We start from the raw sequence: 10,079 nt of genomic DNA, 5'->3' as shown, positions 1-10,079 counted from the left end.
ATGAGCAACTATGCACACACCATTGTATAATGAAAATCAAAACTGAAATAATATCCAAAATAAGGGATAGTTGTAGAGGCTTCCTTTGTGTGACATTGTGAATTTAAATGATGTAGTAGACTAAAAAGCTTGAGATTGAAACCGTATACTTGAATTGTCAAGATTCAAATAGTATGAAAAATATTTTTAAAGGTGAAGCTTTCCAAAACTAACATAAACCTGAGACACGCTACACATGGGTTGGGTTCTGGCCAATCCATAGCAAAATATCACGGATGCTTTTGTTGTTCATAATTTCAGGGAACCGAGTTGATTTCATTTCTAAGAAGTTGCAGAGTTACTGGTTTTCTACCTTAGATTTGGAAAGTCATTGAAATATTTTAGTAATATCATTGTTTTAGAATAATTGGCAGTGAAATTGGTGCTTTTTGCCAAGTTAATAATACGAACACTACAACTATTAGCAATGAGGTGGGAACTTTCACATTTTTAGGGAACTTAGCTTTTGGAATCTTTATAGTACAGAATATTTGCAATCCTTTATCTCATTCCGCCTTCCCTCACAGCTCATGCCTGCTGATAACCTGGACTTTAGTTGTCCTAATTCTTTGTAGCATAGCCTTGGGAAATGATGAAGAGGGTGTCCTCTCCTAGACAGCACCATTAGGAAAGGCTAATCTTGCTTCTACAAGTCAACAGAGGGAGTTTCCTGCGCCAGAAATGGTCTACTACCCCCACTTTTTGTTATCCTTTTGTAAATAACAATTTTTAAAAGAGGAACCATGTAAAATAAGCTTCTCAACAGTGCCAATTTGTGCCTACTCAAGAAAAAAGTCATGAATGAATTTTCAACTTGCATGGAGTACAGCATCAGGACATCATTCAAATGCACTGCAAATGCATTATCTGCAGCTAATGTGATGTTATTCATATATTGGTTCAGTTGATTTTTCCCCCCCTGCAAATTGGCTGTAAGTTTACTTTGTTCTTTCATTACATGTTCCCCCATTGGTCTGAAAATGTTACTTGAACAGTGTAGAATCTTTTGTCATGTTAATTTTGTTTACCCATCTGTTTTATACTGAAAATGAGCTGCTTCAGCATGTTTATAATATTTAGTTGCTTGATAATAAAATGGGTGACAGATAAATTTAATAAATATAGAAGCTTGCTTTCAGCTTTCCAAAGCTACCTATAGTAGCAATCTCAACAGTACTATGAAAAAATTTGAAGCCAGCAGCACAGAAGTGTGGTGCTCACTCACACCTTGGCAGTTCAAACAGCCAGGGAGCATTAAAATAAAAACTGTGTCATGGATTCTTTTATATACTCAAGTCAGTGGACTCCAAAACCCCAGAGAGCCAACACAATACCCTAGGCAACACACATACACACACAAGCACTCAGAGGCTGCTACTACTCTTTCCCACTTCTCCATTCCAGGACATTTCATTTGTATTAAATCAAGATGGCTAGAATAATCCCAGGTTCTTTCCCTTCCTACTTATGCTCCATTCTCATCTTTGCCTTACATGGGACCCTTGTGTTTGTTCCCAGTATCTTAGCCTCTTTCTCAAATCTTTTTCCCCCTCCGAATCTCACCTTCAGTAAGTAAAATCTGTTCCAATTACTAGGTTACATGGCAAGTTAGGAATGACTCCTACCACCATTACCTGGTTCCATTCCCTCTTGCATGTACTTGGACTTTAACCAATGGGGCATCTCAAATATAATTTTTCTTCTCAAAGATGCTCTACTGCATTTCTTTTCTTGCTTTTACTGTCTTTGGACAAATGGCCACTTTTCCCACAGGTGTAACAACTATGGCGTCCCAAGGCCTTCCTTTAGTTTGGGCAGAAGCTAAGGACGTCTGTACTCCTTTCACCTTTCTCTCTTCCTGCTCCTTAATATTCTTACTTTCTTACTTTACTTATTTTCACCTTCTGAATCTTTTCTAATATCCTCTGACCGTTTTTTACTGCCATGTAGACCTTAGACAATCTAACCACCATTTGGTCTGATTCTATGTTTTTGCACCCAAAACCTCAATTTGGTAAGGAATATGTGTAGAAACTATTCTGAAATTACTTCCTCTATCATTTTTCCTTTGCTTCTTTCATCTGGCCTCAACCATTCCTTGCCTAGTCTTTCAATGTTGCTCACAATTCACACATCCCCTCATGTTTGTCATAGGTGTAGCTCCTCAACCTTTGCTTATAGGTGTAAGGAATGACAACCTGTCTGTATAGAGTTCTCTCTTTCACATGAGAGTAATCCACTATTTCTTTTGCTGGAAGACTACTATAAGCTTCTCAAAGCCTTTCCCATTAACCATGGGGCTGGGTCAGACCACCCATTCACTCTCAGGCCAATTACAAGAGGTAGCTACTCTTTTGAACTGGTAAAATAGGCTTCTGTTTCTTCTATTTCCTCTGACTCCTTTGGAATTTAAATGTCTTTGGGACCACACCTCTACTCTACACATTCTGAAAACTTAAAAGACTTTAGAGTTTCTTTAGAGAATGTGCTTAAGTAGGTCTATCAGCCCCCTAAACTCTTGCCTCTTTGCCATTCCAGCCAATCTTTCCCTTCTCTCTCCAAAGTTGCTTCTCTTCCTCTTTAAATTAATTTAAGCCTTTCTTCTTGCTGCTGTCTTATCAGCTGTGCAATGATACTGGCCCAAGTATCAGTGCCTAAGCTCCATTTCAGGCTGGTCTACCTTTTGCTTTCCCATAGACAGACACCTGCCTCCACCAAAGTAGTAGCCGAAGGAGGAATCTGTCCCTTCTGCCTTTTCCATGTTTGGTATAAGGTTCTGGTAAGAAGTTTAGTTTCAGCAAGCAGGATACTGGCTAGTTTCTGCAAAGTCTGAACTCTGCAAGGCCCAAACTCCTTTGCTTTTGCCCTCTTCCTTTTAGCCAAAGCTAGTTTTCATTAAGTTTAAGCCACTTTGTGCTGGTGCCCACTTGCGTTAGTTTCCCATCTTTTAGATAGTCCACATTTTTTGCCTATCCCAACCTTTTTGTATACCCCATCTTTTGCCACCAGTTGTCATATGTACACAAGCAAGCAGGCTCTAAACACTACCAACAGGTAGTGGCAACACACACACAAACATTCAGAGGCTAGTACTCACTACTCCACTCTTTCCCTCCTATGCCTCCTACTCCAACTACTACTACTTCTTATGAGTCCTACTGCTGGAGAACTGTAGCTCTATCTACTTTAGGCTTGTTTCAGGAATAAACACACAACCTCCTTTCCCTCTCTCCCACACATCAACTACCACGCCCAGCTGCCTCTCCGGCTTTTATAGCCAACAATTGCTCCACTGGCTGCGAGAAGAATTAAAGGGACAGGAGAGCAGCACAGGTGCTGGTCATTTTGTAGGCAGCCTATCCTCTTGCATATCCAATGAAATTGAAAAGAAGAAATGGCTACATTGACCAAATATGTCTTCAGGGTTTCCCCTAAAGCTTGTTTGCTTTAAGTCTGATGGATCCCAGTTTAGCAACAGATTCTGTAGGCATGGAGACATTGGAGAAATTGTATTGCTATTGGAAGGGCCAAGAGGTTTGATTTCAAAGTCCAGGCAAATTGACAGCAATGAATATTAATACTTATCTGCCCTCCTGGAATATGTACATGTAGTCCTTGTTTAGCAACTGCAATATGGACAATTGCAATCAGTAACTTAGCTGTTAAACCAAGCACTCACTTGAAAGAACTGTAACTCCTTATAATCTTATTTCAGTTTTCCTTTGTTTTAAAGACCTGTAAAGGTCATAACTTTAAGGACTGGTTTCAACTGCAAAAGATGGCTAAAAGAAGACTCTCTGTGAGTATTTCACAGAAAGGAAAGTTATATTGTTCCTAAAAAACTTTGTACACTTTTTTTGTGAGACAGGTTTGTTTAAAGTTAAGGTATGCAACTTTTCCTGTAGAGAATCCATAACCGTAAGTTCAGTTGCACCCAGAAGACTAACTGGTAGCCTTTGAGCTGATTCACGATTAAGCCACAGTGCTATTAAGCACTTTGTCTCTAATGTACCATACAAGCAAGTTACTTTGTTTAGCACTTCTGTTCCTGGCAGAGGGAGAAAACAAAGAGAGGGATTTAAAAGGAATCACCACACAAAGCTCAGCTCGTGGGCTGCCTCTGGAACAATCCAGAGAGAGCTGTATCTGGATTGCCTGCAAGCTGGAGCCCTTCCCCCATCAATGAATGTTCTATCTTACAGGAAAAAGTTGTGGGATTCTAATAGTTCCAAAAAATTCCAGTGAGATGAAAAATGACAACATGAAATAATTTCACTACAAGAAGCGGGGAAAGCACAAAGAAAGCTTCGGAGAAAGGTGAGCATAAAATGATGGTGTCGGGTTAAAATGTGAGTTTACAGCATAGTTTCTGGCTAGTATTTATAAATCACACCTGTACCGACACAGAATTAATTATCAAGCCACAGTAAACAACAGATGGACACTGTATTATGATAGCCAAAGGAAAAATGGAACAAGACTCTCTTTTCTGCACAGATATTACAGGTATAAAAACTTGCTTAGGCTTGCAACTTGTCCTGGTCTTCGCAAGAACAAGATAAAATGTATTCTTAGCAATATGGTGGCATTTTAAACTCTGCTAGTTTAATGCCATCATCCATTTTGGGATTGGTCAATGAATCTACTAAATGTTACAAGCTGCTTTACAGGCTCAGTCTGATGTATGCTGCCAAGTCTTCAGATTGTGGAGGGATATAAAAATTACAAAATTAATAAATAAAAGAAATGGAAAGTATTACTAATACAATTTCAAAATACTTTTCATAGTAAATATATTGCCTTCGTTTGTAAAGCACTTCCCCATATTCATTTCAGGATGTCTTAATATTTTTTCCTTTAGCATCCTTTAATTTTCAAGAATAATGCATCACATACAGTGGGACCTCGGATCCCGAAGGGCTCAGACCATGAGCAATTCGGGTGCCAACCGAAAAATCCGCTAAGTGTGTCACTCAGATCATGAACACATCCTCGAGTGCCAAATAAACACAGTCACGGTGATTTTCCCCAGCCGCGCCATTTTTGTGTGTGTGTGCACATGCACAGTCAGTCTTGCTTCTGGTCACAACCAAATCGGGTGCTGACTGAAGTCCTGGAACGGATTACAGTCTGCACCCGAGGTCCCACTATATCCGCATTTCTTTGAAGATAGCATTTAAACTGTATATTCCTTCCAGAAGACATTCCTTGCCACAAGCTGTCAGTGGTTTTATTTCTTTCCATTACTATTGATGTGTATTTATTTACCTATATTTGTGTACTGCCCACTTCACGTGACTCAAGGTGGATTATAAGAATATAATAAAATATAAAACCAAACTTAACATTTAAGAAATAAATAATTATGAGGCCATAAAAGCACAAACACCTGATGAAATAAACACAGCTTACGTACATTCTTGAAGACTAGGAACTTAGGGCCCTTACACTTCAGGAGACAAGGGGCGACCATAGAGGAGCATCAACAAGGGGCACCATTGAGGCAACCATAGAGGAGGAGCATCATCAAGCCCCAAACTGCTTGACTTCATGTGGTGGAGCATTCAGCATCCCTTCTCAAAGGATGGGTTGAAACATGCCTGGAAAGGTGACCCTGCAAATACGTAGGAGACAAGCCATTTGGGGATTTGAAAGTATCTTGAGAAGGGGAGCCAACTCATCAGTACAGTGACCATAATGTTTGTGCCTGGAAAGTTTGTATGCCACAGAGAGCTCTTGGAAGTGCAGAGTGAAGATTTTGCACCCATCACGTAACAGTAGGTAGTTTCACAATCTATCTACTTGCCACCATTATCTATCTTCTTTCCAGCTTTTCTTCTCCTGCTAGAAGCTATGCGCTTCTAAGAGTTGCACAACCAGCAGAAATTCAACTGGTAAATCCTGTCTCAGCCTGGAGATGTAGTCATTAAAAAAAAAACTGTACTTCATAATGTTACATTCATGCTCAACAACTGTTAAAAGCTCAATGCTCCTTATTTCAGATGTAGCTTTCAATATCATAGTGGGGAATATGAAACATTTATATTATGGAGATTGTGTAGCTGACATGATAGCGTAGCAGAATGTGACGTTTTTGCATATTGTACTACTTGGTGTAAATTCTGAGGAAGTTTATTCACACACACACACAAAATGAGCCAAAAGAGCCCATTTCTGCCATAACAGTGTTTCGGAGGAGGCTAATAAAGCGAAATGAAATATCTGTCTGTCTATATCAGGGATGTCCAAACTTGGCTAGGGAATTCTGGGAGTTGAAGTCCACAAGTCTTAAAGTTCCCAAGTTTGGACACCCCTGGTCTATATATCTGTATCTCAATACGAACACCATATTTCCAAGCACTGTCCACTGAGTAAAACTGCATAGGATTACAACCTTACATCTTTCAAAGAGCAGACAAAATGTTATCCCTGTATCAATGTGCATATACAGACAGAAAGACACTGAATTCTCTTCAAAATAAATCAGTCTCCTCTGAAAAGCAAAGTGGAGAGGGCAGGGCAGACTTCTGCAGAGACCCCGGGCACCCAATGGGTATATCTTGCTGTTCCTGGATTAGAAGATAAAATGTAGATTTGAGGAGGGAATTTTGTGCAAAATCCCTGGGTGTTAGGAAGGAAAAAAACGTGGCATGTGTCCAACTATCCTAACTCATCCCCTGTCTCATAAAAGTATTTATAAAAAGCAACTAAACACAAGCATCATCCAGGTATACTACTCCCTATATCCAATTTTGTTTCAGATTGTTGAGACTTTTCTCTGATTATGCCTTTTTTTATTCCAAGGTTTGCTAAGTCTACTTAGTTTAAAGGAAGTAACTTTGGGTCTGTTTTTTTCTGAAGGAAAATATAGTAAAAACAATTACCGACATTCCAAGAAGTAATAAATTGTACTTTTTAGCAACCCTTCCTCCTCACCAGGACAGGCTGAGGAGAAGAAAAGGAGATTTGGAGTCTAGACTCCACAGGATCGATCTTTATAGGAACTGCCAGAGTTTAGGAAGTCAGAGCTTGGGCCAATCACTCTTCTCTTAGCCCAAGGAAGCAAACAATGGCAAATCACTTCTGAGAAACCTTGCTAAGAAAACTGCAGGTACTAGTTCAGGTGGTCACCAGGAGTCAAAAACTGACTCAAAAGCAAGAAGGTAAGCAAAGCAAGGCAAAAGAAGAAAAAAGAAACCAACTTCACAAGTACTACATTTTCATTGCCATCTAATTCTGATAAAACAGGAACTATGTTATGTGGTTTGTCTTTTTTGCATATAGGGTAGACAGAGACAGAAACAGATGTATTGAAAGATATTTTCATTTTTTTCTTGAAGTTTAGTTATTGCCATGCAGCATCTATAGAGTGTTTTAAAAAATCCAGATTGTGCCAGTGCAATTGAAACCTGCCCCTTTTTTGCATGCATCACATGGGCATTAAAAAGCTTTGATCATGCAGTTGCAGACACCACCTGGCCTTTTTTGGGCCCTTTTGGCAGCTTCTTGGCTGCCATCTAACAATATAAGCCAGCATGACAGAACTTGGAGCTGCATCTTGCTAGAAGAGAATTTTCAGCTACATTCCATTGTATAGCATTGTATAAACTTTTATCATCGCTACCTCTGATTTAGTGGAATGTGGATTAATGTCCTTGACCTATGACCTCAATTGAGCCCAACACTTCTGTTGCTAAGCAAGGCAGTTGCTAAGTGAGTTTTGCCGTGTTTTACAACCTTTCTTGCCACAGTCGTTAAGTGAATCACTGCAGTTGTTAAGTTAGCAACATAGTAACCTACCTTCCTCATTGACTTTGCTTGTCAGAAGGTTGCAAAACGTGATCACATGAGCCTGGGACACTGCAACCGTCATAAATACATGCCAGTTGCCAAGCGACTGAATTCTGATCACATGGGAACGCTGCAATAGTCGTAAATGTGAAAAATGTGTCATAGGTCACTTTTTTCAATGCCCTTGTAATTTCAAACAGTCACTAAACAAATGGCTGTAAGTCAGGGACTACCTGTAGTATGTTTAGATTTTACTCTGCATTTTGAAGACTCAAAAAATAATGTTACAAAACATGGCAGCCAAAACATAGTTTATTATAACTTAATTAAATTTTCAGCCTACCAGTCTGAATGTTAAATGTTACCAGTTAAATGGACTTCATTGTCATCCAGCTTGTTACAGGTTCCCTTTGAAGTGGTTTTAACTTAAAAAGACTGGGATCTATATGGATTTGTGTATTCACTAAATCATTAGCTGAGTTAAGTTATAGTACCTCAGAGTGATGAAGTTGATGCCCTGGAATTACTTCTGTGTGATCACTTATAACATTAAAAGAAGTCACAAATGTATGCTTTTACCTGAAGTGTATCTCAGTTCATTTTAACTTAACTGGTGTAAATTAACTGCAGTCCAGTTTGTTCAGTCTTCCTCTATCTTGTAAAAATACCTCAGGTAAAAGCATAAATTGATTTTGTTGTAAAGAATCACACTCATTCACATTATGAGCATTGCAGAGTGTAATTAAATGAGAAAATAACAGCACAAAGTATGTTATGTTAAGGAATCTTACTGTTAGGTAAGTATGTAGAAAGATTTTGGCATTGTTAGGGAGAAATACGATAAAGACAAACTGAATTTAAATCTTTATTAATACCATTATCCTTTTAAATAAAAATAATGACTTGAATCACTTGTACAGTTTTTGTTCAAGAGGGGCATTGGCCAAACATATAATTTTTTAAAAATGTCAATATTCAATAAAACCAACTTCATCTCAGAGGAATGCAAATGCTAAGCAAGAAGCAGTTGGAAAATATTCTGACTCAATTTGGAACAATGCACCTTAAGGTAATCTTTAAACCTACTGTAAACATTTTTTACATCCTTGTATTCATTCTAACATATTTTAGCTATTGAAGTTAGAAACATCAAATTCCAACTATTTTTAAAAAGTTTGCAGTCGAAGTATATATTAATTACATATATTCATTTAAATCACGATGTTATCTGCTGTGGCCAGAGTGATTCATTTCTGACATGTGAAATTTGTTTAGAAATTTCAATGAACCATACTGGTGAAAAAATATACATTGAGAAACAAATCTGATAACTAGGAATTTGTAAAATAGCTAAATGGAATTCATACTAAACTATCCTCCTAGTTAGCCAATCTTGCTTCTCTTCAGATACTAATTTAATGTAATTAATATACTTTAGATTTAGCTATTTTTTTTGGGTGGGAATGATAAATCCTTGCCGATTTACTGCAGATAATCTGAGGCTCTACCAACAGACTCATCTATTTTTCTGCCAATGTTGCACTAAAGTAGTAGTACAATGCCATTTCATCAAAGATAACCTCTGTTTAGTTCTCTGTGATACACTACACAGTACACTACATTTCCCACTAGGGAAATCCTCCTGTAGAGGATTTCAGTGTATCTTCACATAGCCTTCAAACATTATGTTCTGTATATAAATATAAACTCAGATAATTTCCCATAGAAATAATATTCTTGCCAGACAGAAATTTCCATCTGCATGAGGTAGGCATATTTAAAAAATAGTTTACTGTACTATTGTAAACCTGTTTTCTGGTTATGTTTTTTTTTTTGCCATCAAAAGGTCTGTTAAACCCCAAAATGCAGTATATCTGTAGGTATCCAATGTGAGACAGATGTTTTGTGAATGTGATGGTTTTTGTGAAACGGTGAATTTTATTTGTTACAGATGTGTACAGTCACACATGCCTCTCTTATTCTACAGCAGTAAATCTCTCTCCTCTAAGAAAAATAAAGTTCATCTTTGCAATTAGCAAAAGAAAGTCTACAGGCTTGTCTCAAAGTGCAATCTACCAGTTCCTGCTCTAGTAAAAAATGCAGAGGCATAAACTCTTTTGCCCTTATTGTCCATTCTTATTCTGCCATACAGTAGTATTGCTATTGTCTTTCTTTATTGACAGCAGAGGGTAAAAAAGTCCTAGATTATGCTCCTGAACGTGAGGTGGGTTGAGTTTAGACAGACAATT

At 38.1% G+C, this 10,079-nt stretch overlaps 1 long non-coding RNA gene across 1 annotated transcript; it reads left to right on the top strand.

Annotated features, from left to right (window-relative positions):
* Window positions 1–3,399: 3,399 nt before the first annotated feature.
* Window positions 3,400–5,061, top strand: LOC309385495. Its single transcript, XR_014174236.1, has 3 exons — window positions 3,400–3,838; window positions 4,242–4,356; window positions 4,901–5,061. It is a non-coding gene; the product is annotated as an uncharacterized lncRNA (long non-coding RNA).
* The last annotated feature ends 5,018 nt before the right edge of the window (window positions 5,062–10,079 follow it).

The sequence above is a fragment of the Natrix helvetica genome, assembly GCF_964273705.1.
Source record: "Natrix helvetica genome assembly, chromosome: 2".
In the NCBI taxonomy this organism is placed as follows: Eukaryota; Metazoa; Chordata; class Lepidosauria; order Squamata; family Natricidae; genus Natrix; species Natrix helvetica.
This window is presented reverse-complemented; position numbering and strand designations above follow the sequence as displayed.